Source organism: Nyctereutes procyonoides, unplaced genomic scaffold (assembly GCF_905146905.1).
Source record: "Nyctereutes procyonoides isolate TBG_1078 unplaced genomic scaffold, NYPRO_anot_genome, whole genome shotgun sequence".
NCBI lineage: Eukaryota > Metazoa > Chordata > Mammalia > Carnivora > Canidae > Nyctereutes > Nyctereutes procyonoides.
Window position 1 is genome coordinate 27,521,314 of NW_026575048.1, and position 6,595 is coordinate 27,527,908.

The following is a 6,595-nucleotide window of genomic DNA, read 5'->3' on the forward strand; positions in this document are numbered from 1 at the left end:
AAGCCTTTTGAAAAAAGTTTAGGTTGTATCAAGTACTTTAAATACTTAGACTATACAAAACATATCAATTCCATCAATTTTAATTCTATATATTTTTAAAAACCCACATTGCTTTTTATGTGTGACAGAAGCATAGATTATTTATGATCCCAGATAAATTTAAGGAGAAACATGCATTAATGATAATGCACATAACTTAGAGTAGCAGAGAAAGGGATTTGTAATTTTAATCATATGTTGAATAACATGCAATTATTTTTTCATTCGAATTAGGATTTATTATTTTTTTATTGGAGTTCAATTTGCCAACATATAGCATAACACCCAGTGCTCACTCTGTCAAGTGCCCCCTCAGTGCTCCTCACCCAGTCACCCCCATCCCCGCCCACCTCCCTTTCTACCACCCCTTGTTCATTTCCCAGAGTTAGGAGTCACTCATGTTCTGTCTCCCTCTCTGATATTTCCCACTCATTTTCTCTCCTTTCCCTTTATTCCTTTCACTATTTTCATATTCCCCCAAAATGAGACCATATAATGTTTGTCCTTCTCTGATTGACTTATTTCACTCAGCATAATACCCTCCAGTTCCATCCAAGTCGAAGAAAATGGTGGGTATTTGTCGTTTCTATGGCGAGTAATATTCCATTGTATACATGTGCCACATGTTTATCCATTCATCGTTCGATGGACACCGAGGCTCCTTCCACAGTTTAGTTCCAACTGTGGACATTGCTGCTAGAAACATCAGGGTGCAAGTGTCCCGGCGTTTCACTGCATCTGCATCTTTGGGGTAAATCCCCAGCAGTGCAATTGCTGGGTCATAGGGCAGATCTACTTTTAACTCTGAGGAACCTCCACACAGTTTTCCAGAGTGGCTGCACCAGTTCACATTCCCACCAATAGTGCAAGAGGGTTCCCCTTTCTCCACATCCTCTCCAACATTTATGGTTTCCTGTTGTTAATTTTCCCCATTCTCACTGGTGTGAGGTGGTATCTCATTGCTGGTTTGATTTGTATTTCCCTGATGGCAAGTGATGCGGAGCATTTTCTCATGTGCTTGTTGGCCATGTCTATGTCTTCCTCTGTGAGATTTCTGTTCATGTCTTTTGCCCATTTCATGATTGGATTGTTTGTTTCTTAGCTGTTGAGTTTAATAAGTTATTTATAGATCTTGGATACTAGCCCTTTATCTGATAGGTCATTTGCAAATATCTTCTCCCATTCTGTAGGTTGTCTTTTAGTTTTGTTGACTGTTTCTTTTGCTGCGCAAAAGCTTCTCATCTTGATTAAGTCCCAATAGTTCATTTTTGCTTTTGTTTCTCTTGCCTTCATGGATGTATTTTGCAAGAAGTTACTGTGGCCAAGTTTAAAAAGGGTGTTGCCTATGTTCTCCTCTAGAATTTTGATGGAATCTTGTCTCACATTTAGATCTTTCATCCATTTTGAGTTTATCTTTGTGTATGGTGTAAGAGAATTGTCCAGTTTCATTCTTCTGCATGTGGATGTCCAATTTTCTCAGCACCATTTATTGAAGAGACTGTCTTTTTTCCAGTGGATAGTCTTTCCTCTGTTGTCAAATATTAGTTATCCCTAAAGTTGAGAGTCCTATTCTGGATTCTCTATTCTGTTCCATTGATCTATGTGTCTGTTTTTGTGCCAGTACCATGCTGTCTTTATGACCACAGCTTTGTAGTACAACCTGAAATCTGGCATTGTAATGCTCTGGGCTCTGGTTTCTTTTTTAATATTCCCCTGGCTACTTGGGGTCCTTTCTGATTCCACACAAATCTTAAGATGATTTGTTCCAACTCTCTGAAGAAAGTCCATGGTATTTTGATAGGGATTGCATTAAACATGTAAATTGCCCTGGGTAACATTGACATTTTCACAATATTAATTCTTCCAATTCATGAGCATGGAATATTTTTTCATCTCCTTGTGTCTTCCTCAATTTCTTTCAGAAGTGTTCTATAGTTTTTAGGGTATAGATCCTTAACCTCTTTGTTTACGTTTATTCCTAGGTATCTTATGCTTTTGGGTGCAACTGTAAATGGGATTGACTCCTTAATTTCTCTTTCTTCAGGCTCATTGTTAGTGTATAGAAATGCCACTGGTTTCTGGGCATTGATTTTGTATCCTGCCACACTGCCAAATTGCTGTATGAGTTCTAGCAATCTTAGGGTGAAGTCTTTTGGGTTTTCTATATACAGTATCGTGTCATCTGCGAAGAGGGATAGTTTGACTTCTTCTTTGCCAATTTGAATGCCTTTTATTTCTTTTTGTTGCCTGATTGCTGAGGCTAGGACTTCTAGTACCTTCTCGTACTATGTTGAATAACATTGGTGAGAGTGGACATCCCTGTCTTGTCCTGATCTTAGGGGAAACGCTCCCAGTGTTGCCCCATTGAGAATAATATTTGCTGTGGGCTTTACGTAGATGGCTTTTTTTTTTTAACATAGATGGCTTTTAAGATGCTGAGGAATGTTCCCTCTATCCCTACACTCTGAAGAGTTTTGATCAGGAATGGATGCTGTATTTTGTCAAATGCTTTCTCTGCATCTAATGAGAGGATCATATGGTTCTTGTTTTTTCTCTTGCTGATATGATGAATCAAATTGATTGTTTTACGAGTGTTGAACCAGCCTTGCATCCCGGGGATAACTCCCACTTGGTCATGGTGAATAATCTTCTTAATGTATTGTTGGATCCTATTGGCTAGTATCTTGTTAAGAATTTTTGCATCCATGTTCATCAGGGATATTGGTCTATAATTCTCCTTTTGGTGGGGTCTTTGTCTGGTTTTGGAATTAAGGTGATGCTGGCCTCATAGAACGAGGTTGGAAGTATTCCATCTCTTTTTATCTTTCGGAACAGCTTTAGTAGAATAGGTATGGTTTCTTCTTTAAACGTTTGATAGAATTCCCCAGGGAAGCCATCTGGTCCTGGACCTTTGTGTCTTCGGAGGTTTTTGATGACTGCTTCAATTTCCTCCCTGGTTATTGGCCTGTTCAGGTTTTCTGTTTCTTCCTGATCCCGTTTTGGTAGTTTGTGGTTTTCCAGAAATGCGTCCATTTCTTCTAGATTGCCTAATTTATTGGTGTAAAACTTCTCATAATAAGTTTTTAACATCATTTGTATTTCCTTGGTTTTGGCGGTGATCTCTCCATTCTCATTCATGATTTTATTAATTTGAGTCTTTTCTCTCTTCTTTTTAATAAGGCTGGCTGATGGTTTATCTATCTTATTAATTCTTTCAAAGAACCAACTCCTGGTTTTGTTAATCTGTTCCACAGTTCTTCTGGTCTCTATTTCATTGAGTTCTGTTCGAATCTTGATTAAGTATCCTCTTCTGCTGGGTGTAGGATCTATTTGCTGTTTTTTCTCTAGCTCCTTTATGTGTAAGGTTAGCTTTTGTATTTGAGTTCTTTTCAGTTTTTGGATGGATGCTTGTATTGCGATGTATTTCCCCCTCAGGACTGCTTTTGTTGCATCCCAAAGATTTTGAATGGTTGTATCTTCATTCTCATTAGTTTCCATGAATCTGTTTAATTCTTCTCTAATTTCCTGGTTGACCCTTTCATCTTTTAGCAGGATGGTCCTTAACCTCCACGCGTTTGAAATCCTTCCAAACTTCTTTGTGTGATTTAGTTCTAATTTCAAAGCAGTATGGTCTGAAAATACACAGGGGGACAATCCCAATCTTTTGGTATCGCTTCAGACCCGATTTGTGACCCAGTATGTGGTCTATTCTGGGGAAAGTTCCATGTGCACTTGAGAAGAATGTGTATTCATTTGTGTTTGGATGTAAAGTTCTGTAAATATCTGTGAAATCCATCTGGTCCAGTGTATCATTTAAAGTTCTTGTTTCTTTGAAGTTGTGCTTAGAAGACCTGTCAATTGTAGAAAGCGCTACATTCAAGTCACCAAGTACAAGTGTATTATTATCTAAGTATGTCTTAACTTTGGTTATTAATTGACTGGTATACTTGGCAGCTCCCACATTCACGGCATAAATATTGATGATTGTTAGGTCCTCTTGTTGGATAGATCCTTTAAGTATGATATAGTGTCCCTCTTCATCTCTTACTACAGTCTTTGGGATAAAGTTCATTTATCTGATATAAGGATGGCTACCCCTGCTTTCTTTTGAGGACCATTTGAACAGTAAGTGGTTCTCCAACCTTTTATTTTCAGGCATAGCTGTCCTTAGGTCTAAAATGAGTTTCTTGTAGACAGCAAATAGATGGGTCTTGCTTTTTTATCCAGTCTGAAACCCTGTGCCTTTTGATGGGGTCATTAAGCCCATTCACGTTCAGAGTTACTATTGAAAGATATGGATTCAGTGTCATCATGATACCTATTCAGTCCCTGTTTTTGTGGATTGTTCCCTTGGACTTCCTCTTTCTATTACAGAGTCCCCCTTAGTATTTCTTGCAGAGCCAGCTTGGTGGTCACATATTCTTTCAGTTTCTGCCTATCTTGGAAGCTCTTTATCTCTCCTTCTATTCTGAATGAGAGCCTTGCTGGATAAAGTATTCTTGTCTGCATGTTCTTCTCATTTAGGACCCTGAATATATCCTGCCAGCCCTTTCTGGCCTGCCAGGTCTCTGTGGAGAGGTCTGCTGTTAATCTAATATTTCTCCCCATAAAAGTTAGAGATTTCTTGTCTCTTGCTGTTTTAAGGATTATCTCTTTATCTTTGGAATTTGCAAGTGTCACTATTAAATGTTGAGGTGTTGAGCAGTTTTTATTGATTTTAGGAGGGAATCTCTCTATTTCCTGGATCTGAATGCCTGTTTCCCTTCCCAGATTAGGAAAGTTTTCAGCTATGATTTGTTCAAATACATATTCTGGACCTCTGTCCCTTTCAGCGCCCTCAGGAATCCCAATTAAATGTAAACTTTTCCTTCTGAGGCTGTCATTTATTTCCCTTAACCTATCCTCATGATCTTTTAATTGTTTTTCTCTTTTTTCCTCAGTTTCCCTCCTTGCCATCAACTTGTGTTCTATGTCACTCGCTTGTTCTTCTACCTCGTTAACCCTAGTCTTTAGGACCTCTAGTTTGGATTGCATCTCATTTAATTGATTTTTAATTTCTGCCTGATTAGATCTAAATTCTGCAGTCATGAAGTCTCTTGAGTCCTTTATGCTTTTTTTCCAGAGCCACCAGTAGCTTTATACTTGTGCTTCTGAATTGGCTTTGTGACATTGAATTGTAATTCATATTTTGTAACTGTGTGGGAGAGAGGACCGTTTTTGATTCTTTCTTTTGAGGTGAGTATTTCCTTCTAGTCATTTTGCTCAGTGCAGAGTGGCCAAAAACAAGTTACACTGGAAAAAGGAGAAAAAGAGAGAAGATAAAAAAGAAAGAAAAAGAAAAAGAAGAAGAAAAAAGAGGGGGAGCAAACAGGAAACAAAAAACAAGGGGGAGTATCCTCTGATTTTATATACTGTAAATCCCTCGACTTCCCTGGAGCTTTCCAGTGCTGCTTGGTCAATAACTTGCTTTTCCCCTGTCCTTCCAGCTGGTCTTCTGGGGGAGGGCCCTGCTGTGCTGATTCTCAGGTGTGAGTACCTGGGGAGCTGCTCAGCCTGGTGCCTGGTGCAGGGCTCAGTGGTAGTTGTTTAATCTGTTTATCCTGTGAGGCCACTGTGAGGCTCAGTGGGGGTTGTTTATCCTGTGAGGCCCCAGGAAGAACACCACCACTGGCAGCGGCCAGGTCTCCAGCCCTGGAGGCAGCTCCCGCAGTAACTACCGCAGCTCCCAGTCCGCAGGGGCCTGGATGCTCCGGGGGCAGGGGGCGCTGATCTGCACAGCTCAGGGCGTCAGGCGGCAGGAGTGTCCTTGCTGTCCTGTGCCCTCCCAGCCTCTTCCTGCCCCGGGGGGAGCGCCCGATCTTGGGCTGGGTCCCCGGTGCCCTGGGCTCCGGGGCCTGCGCTGCTGGAATTGCGCTCCCGGGGTGCGCAGCCCCCTCCGCGGGGAGTCTCCGTCCGAGCTGCTCCGGGTCCAGCTGGGCGCGCGCTGCAGCCCTTTAGGGAGCTCGGCCTGGGGTGTGGCACGCTCTCCCCGGGGCACAGGTGTCTGTTAGTGTCCCAGGGAGCCCGAGGGCATCCCCGCCCTCCTGGGATCCTGCAAGCTCCCTGCGAGCGCCTTTCCGTCTGGGAAGATTGGTGCAGCTCCTGCTTCTCCAGGCGGGGCTTTCCCGTCCTGGGGATACTCGCCCCGTGGCCCTAGCCCGGCTCCTCCCCGGGGGCCTTCCCCTTGGATGCCTTTTTATTTCTTTATTTTTTTCCGTCTTCCTACCTTGACAGAAGTGCGAACTCTTCTCACTGTAGCATTCGAGCTGTTCTCTCTTCAAATCTCATGCCAAATTCGTAGGTTTTCAGGATGATTTGAAAGTTATCTAGGTAAGTTGGTGGGGACAGGTGACTTGGGGACCCTACTCTTTGGCCATCTTGCCCCCTCCCCCCGAATAACATGCAATTAATCTAATTCTATGTACCTGTTTATAACTTCTTTAATCATCACATTATTATTATTATTAGCATTATTTATTATTATTACTATTATTATTATTAGAAATTGCAGTCTAGA